The sequence below is a fragment of the Rutilus rutilus genome (assembly GCF_951802725.1).
Source record: "Rutilus rutilus genome assembly, chromosome: 8".
Lineage (NCBI taxonomy): Eukaryota > Metazoa > Chordata > Actinopteri > Cypriniformes > Leuciscidae > Rutilus > Rutilus rutilus.
This window is the reverse complement of record NC_140222.1, coordinates 30323550-30339738: the sequence shown is the minus strand read 5'-3', so window position 1 is coordinate 30339738 and position 16189 is coordinate 30323550. Positions and strand designations below refer to the sequence as shown.

Genomic DNA, 16189 nt, shown 5'->3' with positions numbered 1-16189 from the left:
TAGGAGGTAACCCTTACGAACATAAATATATGGGAATATACTGCAAAATATAATGTGATATATTACATAATACATTTCCATATAGGGGAAAGTAGTGCTTATATATTTCAATATACTGCAATATATGCATTGATCGTGTATGGCTATATATTGATACATATGAAATATTTAGAAATTAAGGCAAAAATAGCATTACATGTAATATTCATAAAGTTGTATCCTTTATTGTGTACATATATTTCACATACATGTTCCCATATGTGAATGTATGTACACGCATATATACACACATTCACGGAATGAGTCGCAGCAGATTTCTAGTTCCCAGCATGCTTTGCTTCTGACTGTTAAAGAAGAGTACATTTTACAATTACAGTTTTTTTCAGTCGCTAACAAGCGTTTGTCCAATCAGTTGTCACATTTTCAAAACTCTAAACACAATTAGCACAGCATCGGTCTTTTGTGGCCATACCATTCACACATTTCTTGTCGTTTTCACATAATATGCAGTCAGTGAACACATTTCCATAATGCTTACATTTTCTTAACAGACAAGCTATACCTCCCAACAAAATGATGGATTGTTTTTTTAGTATTTACAAATGTTAAAACACAACATCCCACAATAGCAAAAACAATATTCCAAACCTTAGATACAGTATGGACTTCATTTATTTATTTACCATTTACATGAAACTTTTACCATTTTTGAAAATGTCATGATTTTAGCAAAATGTGATTTTGATTGCTAGCAAAATGTGTTGCTTTTGAACAATGTCATGAAGAAACAAGCTTTTCGAGTCCATATGCATCTTCCTGGAGCAATGATGCTGAAAATGCAGCTTTTCATCACAGGAATAAATTACATTTTACACAATTTATTACATGACATACATATTTTTACAAACAGAAATCAGTTATTTCAAATTGTACTACAGTAATATTTCACAATATGAAAGTTTATAAAAAAACCTCTGCTTCTGCAATGATATCAGTTCAAAAACAATATATCAGTGAGAGAGTCAAGGAGCTACAACGGCAATATGTCCAGGTATAGTGTACTGTATATTCAATTCAATGTCCAGTTCTATAAGCTTTGCACTTTGCAAGTAGGTAACCTACACAGTAATAGGTTACAGTACAGTATAGTATACAGTAATGACATGATTTACATAAACTTTGTTTTGAGAGTTATGGAATTGGAGGCCAACCAGGCCCCTCATGAATTCATATACATAGATGAGGCAGGATTCAATCTGGCCAAAAGGTGTCAACCTGGACAAAATGTAAAGTGGAGGTGGAAGGTTTATGACCATCAGCCACATGAGCAGATGTCCCTCCTTGAAGCCATGGATGCTGGCTCCAAGGGTGGATCCGACATACCAAGCTGTTTTATCCCCCCCCCCCCCCCCCCCCCCCTCCCTCCCTCCCTCCCTCCCTTTGCTGTTGTTTTTTTGTTCACAATGCTCTTGTGTGTTTCATGGATATTTTGTTCACTGTAAGCAATACTGTAAAACCTTTTCTGTTCTATCAAACCGTGTTCCTACTGTACCTCCTGTAGTAAACAGTAAAGGAATAAAAACTGATTTGCTTTTTACTGGAATGCTTATGAATGTGAACAGTACTGTACATGTGGACATACAGTTCCCAACCAAGAATTTAGTGTAAAACAGTGGATTGCACGTTTTGCATGCAAATACCTGTAAAACTGAAACATAAAAGTCTATGCAGTTTTAGTAATGTCAACAATAGCCAGTATTTTGAAACCTGGTGTACTTTGATTGAGTGCATGTACCTTGTGAAGTGAAAACAAGTGTTATTCTTTGACAGAAAAATTTCATTTTGAGTCAGATTTCCAGTGTTTTGGTAAAGTTAGTGTGTGCAGAGAAACATGTGTTCTGTTTTGAAATGAAGAGTTAGTATATATTTAACAAAATGTGTTTTTGAGAAGACAATTAACCATTTGGCCAATTGTGTTTTGTAGGTGTGAGTCTGTGTTAAGAGTTTAGAAAAAGTATCTGAAGTATGGGTAAGCGCTTGTTAGCGATTGAAAAAAACTGTAAGTGTTATTTCATGTGTTTTAGTCAATATTACTAATGTAGTGGGGGAGCTGCTAGTGTTTAATATTCTGTTATTTTGGAATTTAAAAGGTTTTCTGTTATGTGTTTTTGGGGTTATTGTGCTGAAGAGTAGAGCCTGTGGTTAGGTTGACGATTGGCAAAACACCATTAAGACTATGAGCCCTATACACCCAGCGCAATGTAGTGCCAGGCAAGTGTTTTTTGCTAGTTTCGACGGCCTGCGCCATGTTGTTTAAATAGCATATGCATGTGCGCCCATGTGCGTGCTGGTCTGAAGGGAATGGGAGATGAGACTCTGATTGGTTTAACGCACGTAAAGCCTAAAACACACCCATTACTCATTAAGAGAATAGGGACAACCCTCTTAGACCATACGCTGGGCATGCCGACCATTTTTCCCGTCGTTAAACTAGCAAAAGTGGATTTGGACACGCACTAAGTGCACTTGCGCCATGCACTTTAGACCATGCATTAGATCGTTAAAATAGGGCTCTATATGTTACTATATTTAAAAAGTAATGGCTGTGCACTCCTCTGCACAGTGATAATGTCTTTGCTAAATACTTTAGTACATGCAGGTGTGCATGTTTTTTTTATTAGATTGAAAATATGAAACATTTATAATGTAAATAATTATAAAATACAAGAAATGTATTAGGCTACATTATATATTTCTCTATAAAGCCTATGTGTGTTTATACTGCATGAGGAAATATATCTGCAATATATTTATACACATGCAGTACCATATCTTACATCTACATATTATGAAGTAAATATAAAATATAAAATTTAAATATAAAATTGAATATAAAATTACAAACATTATGATATATTAGTAAATATATTGTCACATATTTTTCAATATATGAAAAGTGGCAATTCCCATATATTGAAAAATGTATTTTTCAATATATGGTGATTTATTAGCACAATATATTATTCTGAACATTTTCAAATATGTCGTTAAATCGTTTAATATATTGATCATTCATACAGGTGCTGGTCATAAAATTAGAATATCATCAAAAAGTTGATTTATTTCAAGAATTCAACTTAACAGGTGAAACTAATATATTATATAGACTCATTACATGCAAAATTAGATATTTCAAGCCTTTATTTGTTATTATTTTGATGATTATGGTTTACAGCTTATGAAACCCACGAAATCAAAATCCCAGAAAATTAGAATATTACATGAAATCACACAGTAATTACACAGTGATACCATGGTCATTGAACCAGGTTTTGGTTCTTTTGGCAGTGTGGGCAGGTGCAAATCCTGCTGGAAAATGAAGTCAGCATCTCCATAAAGCTTGTCTGCTGAAGGAAGCATGAAGTGCTCTGAAAATGTCCTGGTAGACGGCTGCGTTGAGTGGACAATGGACACAGTGGACCAACACCAGCTGATGACATGGCTCCCCAAACCAACACAGACTGTGGAAACTTCACACTGGACTTCAAGCATCTTGGATTGTGTGCCTCTCCATTCTTCCTCCAGACTCTGGGACCTTGGTTTCCAAATGAGATGCAAAATTTGCTCTCATCAGAAAAGAGGACTTTGGTCCACTGTGCTTTATTAAATCCAGAGTCAACGCAGCCATCTACCAGGACATTTTCAGAGCACTTCATGCTTCCTTCATTTTCCAGCAGGATTTGCCAAAAGAACCAAAACCTGGTTCAATGACCATGGTATTACTGTGTAATTACTGTGTGATTTCATGTAATATTCTAATTTTCTGGGATTTTGATTTCGTGGCTTTCATAAGCTGTAAGCCATAATCATCAAAATTATAACAAATAAAGGCTTGAAATATCTCACTTTGCATGTAATGAGTCTATATAATATATTAGTTTCACCTGTTAAGTTGAATTCTTGAAATAAATTAACTTTTTGATTGATATTCTAATTTTATGACCAGCACCTGGTATGGAAGTAAAATAATGTCAAATGTTTTTGAAATAAAAAAGCCAGTTGAATTGCACTACTTGAAAAAAAGAGGCATTGCATTAACCATGCTTGCATTTTAATGCATTGTATTTTTAGGGCTTGCATTTTTATGGGCTGAAATTCAACATGGTTGAATATTTAAGCTGTGAATATTTCAATTAAAAACATTTCAAACACATTTTCATTATTAAAAATTCAATAATCCATATTCACCTTTCATTCACTTCCAAAATATTCAAACTGTTTAAAAATACAACCTATAATATTCAACAGGCAATTTTGGGTCCATTTTATTTCGCTTTGCAAATTCGCTTCCAAAAATTCAGTGCTTCAAATTCGACAGTAAATTCAACATTGACGTCCAGGAACTGCAGGAAAAGCAGTAGGTTGCCGAGCTGTTGTTAGTCCATCTCCATCTGCTGTTAGTCCATCTCACCAGCAGGGGGTGCAAGCGCGTGTTGTTGACGAAGACCAGCAACAGTTAGAGCAAACCATTCATTCATAAAACTCATTTAGCAATGTAAGTGTATTTGTGATTATTATGACGGCTAGCTGTTTTATGTTAAATTCAGTGTCTTCACGGTTACTTTTCATGTGTAGCCTACATTACATGCATCTTTCTCTACCGTGAACGAGATTATAATGTTATTCCCCGATGCGGATATACAGATCAGATGTAAAAATTTTCAGGTTGACATATATTTCTCTTGGTTGTTCAGTTGCCTTAACTTTATATTGTGGCGATGTGCCTCATGCAGGCTATTAGGGTTTCCCTCAATACTTCAGGATTCCCCTGCTGAACATATAAAACGCTTAATGTAGCTTAATGGACTAATTACAGTGATGTAAAAGACCAGACTCGCAGGCAAGCAGATGGACTCAGAATAACGCGCAGAGTTTAATGCTGAGCGTTTCCCAGTGATAGACTGGCATAAAGTTGGCTTGGCGTTGTAGGCTACATTCGCACATTTAGTGGTGCGAATGTGCCTCTCTAAGGTAGCCTATACGACTTTGGTATACACGTTTCTAACTTCGATAGCATTTGAATAGAACGACTTACAGTCATAAAACCAACTGTAAAGTGTTCATGTAGTGTCAGGCATAATGCGCACCCTTTGGATTTTTGATATTTATTCAAATAAATGTAAGTTTACTATTGAAGTTAGAAACGTGTATGCCAATGTTGTATGCAACTTAAGAGACGGTCCCTAAATGTGCGAATGTCCAATGTCAAGCCAAGCAGACGCTTTTATCCAAAGCGATTTACAGTTAAACTAACAATAGGAGGACAACAATATGAAAGTGCTATGACTCTTCCCAGTTTAAGCTAATGCAATACACGTAGGCATACTATATATATATATAGAGGGGAGAGGAGAGGAGAGGAGAGAAGAGAAGAGAAGAGAAGAGAAGAGAAGAGAAGAGAAGAGAAGAGAAGAGAAGAGAAGAGAAGAGAAGAGAAGAGAAGAGAAGAGAAGAGAAGAGAAGAGAAGAGTATTAATTGATCAAGTGTTGATTTTATGCCAGTATATCACGCTCAGCATGAAACTTTGTGCGTTAAGTTCATATTCTGAGTCCATCTATCTGTATCAACATGGACATTCTACCAGAAACGTACATTATCTGTCCTTGAATTGTTACAGTGAATAAAAAAGTATTTCATCCAAAAATTTCTAAAACTGGCTCATAGTTGATTTCTGTGAGTTGTTCTGTAAAGGAATATGTCATTCATTAGGTTCTCAGATATTTTTTTCTTTATTAAAAACACTTTTGAAAATTACAAATCCTGTCCATGTCCTTGTCCTCAGCCAAATTGGAGCTACAGCTTTCATAGTTTTGTTATGCTACAAACTGTTATTTAGAAAAAAAAAACTCATCAATAACAAGTTTAAGCTGTTATCATTCACAACTGATCAAAAACATAAAATTATATATAAATTCTACAAATAAATTCTATTTTACAACTGTCCCCATGTTTTGGTCAGTCCTGTCACGTTTACATAAAACTCTACATAAAATGTGTGAAATACACCTTTAAGGGTATCACTCAGAGGAAGTGACATAATTTGACCCAGGTGAAGCTTATTGAATTGTATGATTTTAAGCTTGTTTTTGTATGTTTTTTTTAGGAAGACGAGCTAAAGGGTCAGGCCCTGTCACGGTTAAACATTCCAGAAAATAATGAAAATGTTTTAAATCCAAAACATGTCTAAAAAGGTTATTGAAATTCCTTGCTTGCATGTTAACAGTTTTTATGCTAGCATGCTAGCAGGCTGAGTAATGGCAGTTTACAATGGCCAACCGTCAGGCCCTGTCACATCAGGCCCTGTCACATTCCTGTGTGACACGGCCTTACAAATTAATGTTATTGTTCTTTTTTATTACATTTATTGCATATGCTATGTATTTAACGCATGCAATAGTAAAATGAAGGCCAAGGTGCTTGATTTTTATACAACTGTGGCCATGGAAGTGATTTAAACACCTAAATTCAATTATTTGGAGGGCTGTCCCAATACTTTTGGCAATATTATGTATGTCCTTGGCTGAATTTTACCATAGTCTAATATTACTTTAACATTAAAATTATAATAATAATTTAAAAAAGAAATGCCTGTCAAAACTTAAATAAAGAACACAAAACATAACTTTTTCTGCATCATCAAAATCCATAAAGTCAGTCCTGTCACAGTACCGTCAGTCCTGTCACGCCATGGTCAGTCCTGTCACACAGGAAATTATGATAAAAGTGTACTATTTGAGGAAATATTAATTAATTAATCTCTTTAACTGTGTAGATGAAGGTGGGGGTATATATCCACTACTATGTTTTTATAAAAATCTCCTATGTAAAGATAGTTATTTTACAACTATATGAGTGCCTGTGGGTATTCTGTGATTTTGTGTACTACAGTTGACCGAAAAGTTACTTATATTTCTTAAAGGAATTATAAAACCATGTTAGATACAATCAGGGACATGTGATCAATAAGAAAATGCTATCTGTATCAAAGAAATTCATTAGGAAACCATTCTAACATATACAAATTTGTCTGTGACAGGGCCTGACATTTTAGGGGTGAAATGCGTATAAAAATGTATTTTATTTAATCATAAAAACATGCTGAGATGGGATGATATGTGTTTCTCATAGTTTAACATGTCCTCCATATGTCTCAACGTTCAGATTTAAGAAAAATATATTTTTTTCCCCAAGATTTTTTAAAGTGGAAATGTACGTTTCTGGTAGAATGTCCCCTATATAGTATATAGGCCTACTATAGCCTACAGCCTACCTCCCAAATAAGTTGAGAGTTTGGTCTTTTATATCACGGTATTAGTCCATTAAGCTTTTTTTGTCCCAACGGAAGGGGAATCCTTGAGTATGAGGTATTGAGGGAAACCGATCATAGAGAAAGCTGATAACATGTAGGCTACACAGGGAAAGTAACAATGAAGTTATTGAATGAAACATAAACATAGCTTTTGTGTGTTTATCATCTTTTCCGCATATAAACTGACACAGATAATAATTTTCATTTTATGAATGAATTACTTGTTCTAACTGTTGCTGGTCGTCGTCAACAACACGCGCTTGCACCACCTGCTGGTGGGGTTGACTAACAGCAGATGGAGAGTATGCTCGGCAATCTACTGCTGTTCCTGCAGTTCCTGGACGTCAATGTTTAATTTACTGTCGAATTTGAACCACTGAATTTGTGGAAGCGAATTTTCAAAGCGAAATAAAATGGACCGAAAATTGCCTGTTGAATATTATAGGTTGTATTTTTAAACAGTTTGAATATTTTGGAAGTGAAATATGAAAGGTGAATATGGATTATTTAATTTTTAATAATGAAAATGTGTTTGAAATGTTTTGAATTTAAATATTCACAGCTTAAATATTCAACCATGTTGAATTTCAGCCCATAAAAATGCAAGCCCTAAAAATACAATGCATTAAAATGCAAGCATGGTTAATGCAATGCCTCTTTTTTTCAAGTAGTGCAATTCAACTTTCAAAAACATTTGACATTATTTTACTTCCATACACCTGTATATAAGGAAATATATTTTCTTTGCATAAGGTAAGGTTCACAGGTTTAATCGAGTTTTATTTGCAGTGTTTGCAAGCATCACTATTGCGAGTATATAGCAACAACCCAGAATAACCTAGCAACAGCATAGCTACGCACTAACACCGTGGCGATGAGCTTTACATGCATAACCGCAACTTCCGACACAAATTTAGATTTTGTTATAATATATTATAGAAATATCCACAGATCTCTTCAATACAGAAAGGCATTTTTTAAAACATTTAAAAGAAGACCCCAAATTCTCATTTTAATAATGTTCATTACATAAAATCATGTTCTATGGTTGAAGGCCATAAAAAGGCATGTGGCTAATATTCAGGTTTATTAATGTAATTTGGCCATTTTTGTGGTGATCTAAAAATAACAAAATAACTTTGCATTACCTTCAGGGAAATGTGGGCCACCACCACAAGTAGACTTTGCAGATATAACAGTGATGACAAAAGCTGAATACAATTCAGGGGAGAGAGTTGAATACAGATGCTTTGATAAATACAAACTGGTTCAGCGTCGCACCTACTCCAAATACATGACCTGTGAACAAGGCGAATGGAGAGGGAATATTAAGTGTTTGAGTAAGTATGAACACTCTGTATAAACCATACATCAAAGACATGTAAGGCTTTTCTAACTGTATTTAGTTTTGTAAGTTTGATGTAATCTTGTAGTTGTTCTGGTTCTGATGAATCAATGAATGTATATTGCAACAGTGACAGTGAGATGTTGTTTGTTTCAGAGCCTTGTTCAGTGACGGTGGAGGAAATGGATAAAAGAGGTATAGAGCTGCGATGGCGTCCACGGGAAAAGATATTCTCACCACATGAGGATAAAATCACCTTTGTATGTCAGTGGGGCAAATATTTAATAGGCAGTATCCCCCTAATACAATACTGTAATGATGGAGTGATGCATTTGCCTGAGTGTGTGTGACAAGGAGAATAAAACATCACTGATGCATCAGCTGTACTACTAATAATTATTATTATTTTTTTTATCTAAATAAATCCTTTTTCCCAATTCAGTTTCTCTGTTTTGAATTCTTGCAATTAAAACTAAATGATAAAAGCAACATGTTTAAATGTGCATGGAAATGACATAACAGTTTTTTACAATTGCTATGACAGATTTTTCAATACTTTTAACAATTTTCCAAAACACTTAACACAGTTAACACTACAGTACATCCGTCTGTGTAAGCTATACTATTAACACATTTCTTGTTGCTTTAACACAAAATGCATACAATTAACACAAATTTAAAATGCTTGAACTTCTTTTACACACAAGCTCAAACAAGACCAAAACAATGGATTTTTACTGCCAAATTTACCAATGCTTTAACCCTGTATGTCAGAACAGATAACACCATGTTCTGAACCTAACCTTACAGGCTAAAGTCAAGGTAAACAGCTGTTTATATTGTGAATTGAAACACAAATATATCCCCTGTATTTTATTCCATTGCTACTGAGAAACAGCTGAAGTTATGCAAATACCATATGGGACAATGTGGCATTCCACCATTCCCGTGCAGTCACAGCCTGGTTTGACACCCATCAGAGGATGATGTCACCCTTTTCTTGCCCATTACTTCCCTTTCCTCAACCCCATTGAGGAGTTTTCTCAGCCTGGAGATGAAAGGTTTTTGACCATCGTCCACGGGACCAAATGTCCCTCCTGTATGCAATGGATGCTGCATGCCAAGACCTCACAGCTGAACACTGATAAGGCATGCAGTAATACTGTAAATGCCAGCTGTAAAAAAAAAAAAAAAGTTGAGAAAACTTAAAAGTTTAAAGGCCATGTTGCAGGTTTTTTTTTTTTTCATCGAATTTGTGCAGTTTACTTGTTGGTAATAAACATTTAAACTGTTATCCATTGTATTTTATGTTGTTGGGTATCACAAAACGCAATATAATACGAAAAAGTAGGCTATCTTACAGCGGTTTGCAACGATTCTCCTTTCCGCCACAATGCATTCCATTACGTCACGTTGGGGAGAGAATATTCCAAAGCCCGCCTTGAGAGCGTTGAGACGAGTGACTAGAGAGACGAGTAGTAGACGAGAGTATTCAGATAGCGCAGATTATACAACACATCTCTAGTCACCTATAACTGTTTAAGCTGGTTCATAAGACTTTGTGTAAAAAGAATGGTAAAGTAAACAAACAATTAACATACTCGTGCGTGCCGGCTTGAAGGGGACCATGATCCTGCGTGAAATGGGTGTATGCTATCTTTAGCACAAACGGATTCAGGCAGCATGCAAATCCTGGTCGCGGGGTGAGCTCCTCGACCAGCGACCAAAACGCACTCACTTACAGCACAAGCTTTCCAACGCAGTTTCCATGGGACGGCACCGCCGGCGCCCACACAAGCACCTGCCAAACAGCGACAGACACGCGGCGGCTGCGTTTGCAACATTTTCACCGGAGGAAGAGGTAAACGCTTAGAAACACTTGGCAATGATGCTGTTACTGGAGCTAGTAGGCTACCATCAAAACGTGGGATAACTAATCATTAATGTGTTTACCACGTTGGGGGAAAGACTTAATTAGGGATTATCTGGAGGGGGTGGATAACAGGTGGGACTGGCAAATTAGCCCATAGCTAGCATGATGCCTTCTATTTCTAGATGAAGACAAAGTTTACCGGTACTTATCTGAACTAATGTCATGATCACTGCCACTAGATATAAAGAAAACGTTGATTTTTCACTCATTTTTCCCAGTCAGTCGCCATAGTTCTAATACAAACTGTATTGGCTGAGGCTACCTTTCCTCCGCTTCTCCCCAACGTGACGTCATCACCGAATTGCGTAAAAAAAAACGTTCATACCAAAAAACGTAAAAAAATGGTTTTTAAGACCATTTTTGAGACATTTTAAAAATGGTATACATATCTTGAGTGATTAATGTACCCATTGATCAACAGTGGTGGTTAACCTGCAACATGGCCTTTAAGGCAACCAGCTGCAGGACATTTTTGAGTTTTCTCAACTTACGTGTTTGAGTTATCTCAACTTTTCTTAACTTTTTTCATGTTAAATAGTTGAATAAACTTTAAAAACTGAATTTGTCACACAAACCGTAAGTTGGATTTTTTACAGTGTATATTGCATATTTTTGTTATCTTGCAGAAATATCCTGTTGCAAATAAAGCCGTTACTGCAGCAATTCTGTCGCATTTACTAAACCCTACCACAAACATGTAGAGAGAGAGACTTCAAAAGAAACTGCAGTACAAAACACATTCTATGATCAATACAATATACTGTCTATTGTAGGCTATAAGGGCAGAACTGACACATATAAAATAATGCAGTTTCTGTAATGCCATCTGATGTTAGTGTTTTTATGACATTGTGCTATGATTGACTAAATGTTCCTGTTGGACGAGAACATGTGTTAATGTTTTGGTAGACATGGTGTATTGTTGCTAGTGTATTATTGTATTTTGAAAATTAGTGTTCGAGTTTAGTTTACAATGTGTGATTTTGAGCATGAAATTAACTGGTTTGCCAATTGAGTGTTGTAGGTGTGTTGGTGCGTTAAGAGTTTAGGAAATTTGTTAAAAGTATTTAAAAAAATTGTCATAGCGATTGTAAAAAACTGTACTGTGAATTCAGAACAACTCAGAGAAGCAGAGAGAGAGAAAAATAATGTCTGGGTGAGGGAGAGGAATAGTTGATGGAAGGAGAGGAGTAGTTGGATCAGGACCAGGGAGAAGAAGAGGTAGGGGAGAGGAGGAAGAATGTGTGCTGGACTGTGCATCTTTATGTTTTTCTTTTTTCCCCTTACACATGTGGAACCTATGAAAGCTACGTAGCCCCTAAAGGTGGTGGGAAAAATTTGGGATGGAAGTATTTTTTTATTTTTCAAATCTTTTGCGTTCCCTCGCAAATCTATTGCGTTCCCCCGAGAAACTTTGTGTTCCCACGCAAAACATTTGCGTTCCCTCGCAAAAAACTTTTGCCTTCCCTCACAAAGATATTTGCGTTCCCACACAAAACTTTTGCCTTCCCTCACAAAGATATTTGCGTTCCCACACAAAACTTTTGCCTTCCCTCGCAAAGATTTTTGCGTTCCCTCGCAAAAACTGATGTGAGCTTGGACAGACACCTTTTGTCTCAACGAAAAAATGATACCTTGTACCTTGTTGATTTCATCCGTAATCAGCTGCAGTCCTCTGGGCAACTTCATGGGTACCGATGGATGTACACCAAATGCAGAGAGAAGGGTCTGCGTGTAAGAAAAGAGGATTGGTGCTGAAGGAACTGGACCCTATAGTGAGGAGAGACAGACGTCTCAGATGGCTACTTTGCTTTGACCCTGGCAAAGGGTCTCATACGTTTGGGATTTGGACTCATGAGTTAAAACCATATGGCATTTGAGAGAGAGAGAGAGAGGGGGAGGGAGTTTTCAACTCACTTTATTTATATCATTACAACGTCAGCAAAACATCCAATCACATTATCCAAAAAAACTAAAATGAGGCAAAAATCAAGACTTACTGTAACATGGTAGTAAAGATTGACATTTCTTCCTCAAATTTAAAAATAGCTTCATCAAAACACCATTTATGCAAAAAACTTTCTAAATCATTCATCGTTTTATAGAACTTGAAATCAAACATAAAACTTGCTTTTACCAAATTTTTAAAGATAATAACCACATGGTTTCCTTCTCTACCATCTATTTTGTTTTTCCTGGTTACGTAAACAGCAAGTTTGGCTTGCCCAAATAAAAATTCACTATATTGCGCCACACTATATTTGGGTCCAAGAATCCAAATCTTAGGGAAAAAAAAATCTCCCCAAAATTAATGAAAAGAAAAGAAAACTTATCATACAATCTTGACCATTCTAAAAAACAATGAAAAATTGTCTCCTTCATTTAACAAAAAGCACAATCACTTGATATATTGGGGTTAATGCTCACAAATGCATTTACAGCAACTCTGCCATGTAAAACTCTCCATTGAATATCACCTGTGCGTTTTTCATTTGGTGGTTTGTATAAAACTCTCCAAACAGATTTAATTTAATCATCTAGTCCCAATCTCTCTCTCCACATTGTATCACGTTCTTTTAAATGTGCTTTATTTACAGTTTTTTTGGATTGCTTAAGCACGATTTTCAAAACAGGGCCTGTGTTTTCAAAACACTACACACAGTTAGCACAACCACACACCCAATTAGCAAAACACTACAGATCCTTTGCATAATTAAACACTCTTGTAAAAACTATACACTTCTGTTTAAAAACCACACTTTGTTACCATATGAAACACACACGTTTCACATTACTATACTCTGTTTGCACGAGTTACACTCTGCTGTGATAAACCTAAAACACTTTTAGCACTTCTACTTCCCTATGATTAGATACACAAAAGAAATTTATTTGAAATATATTTTCAGAGTATATTTTGGAATATATGCAAATATTTGAAATTGGCCCAATAAATATATTTCACACTTAACATCATATATTTTTGTTATATTTCAGAATATATTTCAATGTATTTGGAATATATGCCACATATATTTTTGACACTTTTGGGGACCCACACTGTAAAAAATAATTCTGTGGCTTAGTAAATATTACAGAAATTTTTAACTTTATTAACTTAATAAAATCTCTGAATATCGTTTATTTGATTGTTTGAGTTAAACATACCAAAATAATTGAGTAAAAATCCAACAGTTAATTTTATCTAAAATTTACAGATATATTTAAGTTTTTTTCAATAAAATGATTTAGTATTTGACTAACCAATTATTTCTTTATAATATACTTAATATATTTGTGAAATTTCTATCAAAATATTCGAGAATGTTGAATTAAACTGATCTGTTTCAAGAAACAAAAAAATTACTTAATTCAAATCAATATTATTAATATATTTAACACACTCTTAAAATTGAGTAAGTTTACTCAATTAAAACAACGCACCCCTCCCCCGCTCTCTGACCTGAGGACAGCTCGACGGTTGGTTGAGTGAGCGCGCGCTGTTTGAACTCTCCAGTCTCCAGACAACAGCTCTCTTCTCAGCGTCGCAGATTTGGTGCATTTCCTCTGTGAAATTCAGGTTGGTGTATGTTTTATTTTATCTATAAAATCTTTACTGTGCATATTTAATGCAAAACAACATACAGAGGCGTAATTTGACACACCTAAACGAGAGTCGCGCCTGTCTTTTTGCGTGATTGAAACGCTTTGCATAAACACACGACTTCATTCCTAATGATGATGAATATAATTATTATCATTTTGATGATAAAATGTCCTCAGAACTGTCACTGTTTGTTTATTGGCAGGTTGTGTCAGTCGCTCGCAGTATCTTTCGGCTGTGACTGAGTGAAACGCAGGACGGCGGTATGAAGTTCGAAGTTCACCCGCAGAGGCGAGTCCGTCTCCGGCGCGAGGACCAGCGCAGATTCGGTGGATATTGGATAACAGACTGGTTGATTACACTTGAATTAGGCTACCTGAATGTTTAAATATTTCATTTTTACTTGTTAAATAAGTTTAAATGCAGGCAAATACATGTTAAAAACAGTCTAAAATGTGCTGTATTGCTGTACTCATTGAAAATAAAGGCCAATGTAATGTATACTGCTGGTTGTCTGGAGTACTATTTTACAAAGGTTTAGAGAAAATAAAAAAATTAATATTACTCATTAATAAAAACAGTTAATATTACTCATAAATATTGTTTTTTAAATGTTTAAATGTTAAATTATTTCTACTCAATTTTATTTGTTAATGTACCAGATGCAGTTACTCAGATTTACTTAATTTTTGTACTTGCATTTACTCAATTCATACAGTATATTTCATTGATTTCACAGCTTTAAAATTTACTCAATTTTTTTGAGTGTAAAAATGTTTCACCAATAAAATTGAGTAAATAATAGTTAAACTTTTTACAGTGCATACAGAAAAAAAAACATTGAAAAATATTCTGAAATATAACAAAAAATATATGATGTTACAGTAAGTGTGAAATATATTTATTGGGCCAATTTCAAATATTTGCATATATTCCAAAATATACTCTGAAAACATATTTTACTGTAAATATATTTATTTTGTGTATGGGTACCATCAACAAAGTACAAATATAATGTAAATTCACCAAACACTACACAAGACCATGTTGCAGACTGAAGAAACTCATTTATTTCTCAACACGCCCAAAATGTTGACCTGGAGATTCATAATACTGTAACAAAATGTCACTTTACATATTGTACTGTAAGTTTACTGTAAAAAAAGAAGAAAAAAAACCTAGACATAGTCTCTTCGCCTAGCTGGATCTGGCCAGAGAATTTCATCAACATCGCAGGCAATGTTGTCATTAGCAAGACACCTTGGAAAGAAACGTCTTGAATGACTGCTGCTTTTTATAGTGCTTATACACCTGATTGGTGTGTCTACAATTAAGCAAACAAGTGTTTGCACACCTGATGACTGTGTTGAACCAATTGGTTGGACGGTGCGGTAATTTGACAGTCAGTGCTTTGGTATTGCAAGGAAGTGACTTCATGATAGATTTTTGTGTGTAAAGGCGGTCGAGACTAGAGATCGGTGGTGGACAGCAAATTCACATTTAAATGTAAGTATTATGTTTTCATTTATTTAAATGGCTAGCGAAACCGAGTTAAAGTTTATTATAAACTTCATCTTAACTCCTTCGTCACTATTGCGTGGCTTGTCAGGTAGTTTGAGGCAAAACTTGTGCTAATATTAGTTTAACGACCTATTTGTAATATTTGCACTAGTCTATCTCACTTGTGTATTAGGCTAAAAGAAATATGCTAAAGAAGTAAGCCCACAACAATGAAAAAGAAAAGCAGTTGATAAGGCAATGGGGTTTCACTTTTATGTGTTTTTGTAGTGCTGTCATGCAAGCTATGTGGTTTTAACCAAATTTGAGTATATAGAAATATGATTTCTTAAGTATTTTGTATGCATGTCTTGATGTGTCATATTTTGCAGTGTTAACAATGCACTTCAGATTGCACCCCTGTGTTAAGCTTTTTTAGA

At 35.2% G+C, this 16189-nt stretch overlaps 1 long non-coding RNA gene across 1 annotated transcript; it reads left to right on the top strand.

The window, feature by feature from the left end:
• Positions 1-8622: 8622 nt before the first annotated feature.
• LOC311296168 lies at positions 8623-9111 on the top strand. The gene is made up of 2 exons (XR_014628502.1): positions 8623-8710; positions 8872-9111. It is a non-coding gene; the product is annotated as an uncharacterized lncRNA (long non-coding RNA).
• Positions 9112-16189: the final 7078 nt, after the last annotated feature.